Source organism: Cryptomeria japonica, chromosome 8 (assembly GCF_030272615.1).
Source record: "Cryptomeria japonica chromosome 8, Sugi_1.0, whole genome shotgun sequence".
NCBI lineage: Eukaryota > Viridiplantae > Streptophyta > Pinopsida > Cupressales > Cupressaceae > Cryptomeria > Cryptomeria japonica.
The window spans coordinates 407,538,537-407,542,717 of NC_081412.1; positions in this window are offsets into that span (position 1 = coordinate 407,538,537).

The following is a 4,181-nucleotide window of genomic DNA, read 5'->3' on the forward strand; positions in this document are numbered from 1 at the left end:
TTCCTTAGAAGATTGCATCAAATTTGTGTGGTTGTTGTTGTCATGGTGAAGCAAAGCTTGATTTGAGGGAATTTGTCTATCCAAGTATCATTCATTGTGATCATTGTTCTTAGGAGTAGATTAAATCTCTTCAGCCTTATCTCCTTTGTCTTTATTTTCCAAGCAAGTTAGTATAGAGTCTATGTTCCAACACAGTTCAAGCAAAACGTAAGTCCCCTTGTGATTCTAGCAAATCACATCATATACACTGAGTTTATCCAAATGTCAAGACCTAACAGTAGAAACCTTGAAGTCTCATTTGATTGCAAAGTTTAACGCTTGGGGATTCTTTGTTCAAGAGAGGATAAAGTACTTAGTATTTTATTTTGTGTTTGAGGTGCATAAAAACACATCAACAAGTACATTTACCAAAAACAAAAGCCACAATAAAAATCCTATTTTTAGACTAATCGAAAAGTGGGAAACTTTTTGCCTTATATTTGTTAGTTACACATCATCCTGAAGGAATTTGAAACATACAAGAGAAGGTTTTCCAATAATCTCCATTAATTTTTATGAATAAATGTTGTACATATACAAACCAAAAAATGTAACAAAATAGAAAATTGAAATCTAAAACTATCAAATAACTAATTACTAGTCACATAAACTAATCTTAATGTTCATTATCCTACATTCTTCCCCATAATGAACATTAAGAAAAATATGGTCATTATACTATCATTGCTCCCCCATAATTAACATTTGGAAGAACACCATGCAAAGCTCCAAAATCTCCAGTGAGCTGTTGTTTCTACAAAAACACAAAATCTTGATGATATCACTGCATGTGATCCATCTCCAATGCAATAAAGAATAACACATATTCATCTTGTGTCCTAACAAACCATGTACCAAAGAGAGAAAAACTAGATAACTCAATCCAAAGAACTCCAAAGTTTGTGCTACATCACTACTTAAAAATTTGAACCCATCTTAGTCCAAAAAGCTCTCAAACTCAAATAAAAACACATATTGACACAAATAATTAAAAAAAATAAAATAATTGCACCTTTGCAGAAAAAAGTGTTTATCCAAACATGATGACTCAAGTCCACTCACTATCCATCTCTAAAAAATGGTGAATCTACATTCTTCAAGTCACTCTGCAATAAAAGATTATCAATTTACATGTGGCCATCAGTCAGTCACTCATCACTGGTGCTCACTACAATAAAAGATGATCAAATTACAATTGACCATTATAAGTCACTCTCATCACTAGTGCTCACTCCAAATCATAATCATGCTTAGTCATAAAAGAATAACGCATCTCTATCTGCAATGTCCAAAAGTCTAATCTACAATCTGCAATTTTCAATCAAATTGGATATCTATAATCTTGGAACCTATCGCATGGACCATCCTAAAGTTTGCAATATTTAGGACCAAACAATGTCCAAAGCTATCACAAACAACGATATAAGCAAAATCTGAAACAAACCAACACTACCATAGAATCAACAAATCTGCAAAACATTTGGAGCATACATCACTAATCTTTGTGTAGTTTCCACTCAAATCTATCATATACATACCAACAAAGGTCCCCTCTATAAGGGAAGCACACTACAACAATAACTGCAAAATGGATAGAAACAATCCTTGCAAACAAATCATAAAAATCATCGAAGACATCTCAAACATAAAAGGAATCCATAGCACTTGAAGAAGAGCATAATCAATCATGTCACCACCAAAAGGAGTTTCAACAATACTCAACATAGCCTTATTTGGAGCATGAGGCTAAATTTTTATCAAAGCATGAGGCTCAATTTCTATCAAAGGTGTTGCAACTAAAACATCTAAAGAAGCACGCGGTGTCTCCCTTGGGATTGGGTCAAAGAAAGGATTTGCAACATATAACACAAGGTTGTTTCCTTCTTAAAACAATAGGAAGAATCATGTGTTTGTTGACCACATAAAAAATAGGGATATAAATCCAATTGATGTATGACCATAATGTATATAATAGGAAAACAATTTTGGTTGAATCAATTTGACACTAGTAGAGGAAGATCAACTTTACATGTAGTCATAAGCCCTCCAAATATAAGTTCGATAGGTTTCAAACACCTTGGTACATAAGCTCCAATAAAAACCTTATAACCAAAACCACATTTTCCCTCGTTTGTTCATTGAGACTCTTGGGACTCTCATAAAGGATTTTTCACTTGCTTATTGTGTGCTAGTGCTAGAAGTAACATCTTGTTCAAGATCTTTCTTTAGTGATGAGGCATCATGTGTTTGATCTTTGATTAGCTTCTTTTCAGTTGTCAATTTTAATGCACTAAGATAAATGCCATCTTCATACAAAATAGATCCCATGATGCAAAATGCATAAACTCAAAGCAAAATACTCATCACAATCTACATTTGGATCAACCAATAATGCCTGTGAACAAAAAAGAGGTTGGCCTTAGATCTCAAGCACACATAAACACTCTTACAACTCCATTTACACCTTGATCACTCTAAACATTCTTACTACTCTTCAAAAATGTATACTTAACCCTTTAAATAAAATATCTCTTTACTCCATTTACACCTTGATCACTCTAAACACTCTTACTACTCTTCAAAAATGTATACTTAACCCTTTAAATAAAACAACTTTTTACTCCATTTAACAATATAATACATCTTATCACTCCAAAAATTACACTTGTTTACAAAATAACCTTTCCTATCTTCTTATAACTAAGTATGAATAATTTTGTACAAATTATAAATCAAAGACCTCCACCTACAAGATATATATTCCACTTACCAACCAACCAATTGGATCAAGCACATATTTGAAACTTTCACATAAAAAAAAAATGCCTCTGTATGCCAATTTGAAACTGTACAACTTGTAAAAACTTAAATCAAAGACTATTTCTGCTTTGCATTCTACCTGCATATACCATTCAATATCTACCACCGTATTAAAATAATGGTACTGCAGCCAAGATAATATCTTCTCATACCTTGATCACACAACAATAGCTTTTTCAGAGATTGTGTCACTACTCATATACAAGTTAGCACTTGCATATGATATTTTCTCTCTTGAGAGTCAGCCTATGCTCCCCCAAGTTTTGGGGACAAGGATGGCAGGATGCGATTCCAATACAGGGGTATTGTTGGGCCATTTTTTTAGGGGATTACAAGGGACAACTATTAAAAACAACAAGATTTTTTTTAAAATATTGAGAAATTTTAAATATTCATATCATATCATTGATAAAGCATTCATCATAGACATTGTAGAAGCCTAATACATAACATTCGACTTGAATAGAGATTCCACATAAGAATTAACAAATAAGTTAACAAATAAATTAACAAAATTAAAATGCTTTCATTGTTAATGTGCATGTGTATTATATAAGAATTATAACAAAATGCCCAAAGGCTTCAAGTTTCAACTATAAAATGACAAAAACATAGAAAATATATGGCTATCCCTAATTAGCAGATACAATTGGTAGTTCTAAATCAAAATTAGAGCTTGAATTTGAGCCACTACTAGTATAAGGGATTGCAATGGAACCCCAACCAATCCCTCCTATGTCTCCTCATCAATCTGTATAGCATCTTCAAAATCAACATCCTAACATGATGTTGGAGTTTGACGATACTTAGTAGTTTGTGATCTTGTAGCCACAAAGCACTATGTACATCCACTACCTCCTCTGATTGTCTAGAGGTAAGCTTGTTCCTCTTTACTAATTGGATAAAACTATATATGGACCCATTCCTCTCTATAGTAGAGGAACTAACAACTTGTGAAAGATGACGAACAACAAGTAACCTCAACTTTGGTGCATCCTTGCCATGCCACATCCACCATCCAATAAGTTTGGTTTGAGCTACTTAGGCTCTATCCAACCTCCCCTTTGGTTTGTTGAGGGTTGGACAACTAAGATTGACAAATGCAAGTCGGCGTGTACGAAGTAAAGCGGGTTCCTCTTCAATATACATTTTTTGAAGGGCCTTGACATCAATAACTTATTACATTAACATTTTAAAACTTAAATATTGAAATTAACAATTTTCTTACCTCATTGAGGACTACCAATCATCATCAAAGATTTTTTTGTTTCACACTTCTTCCTTCCAATGTGCTTGCCTCTTGCCATCTACCCACTCTACAT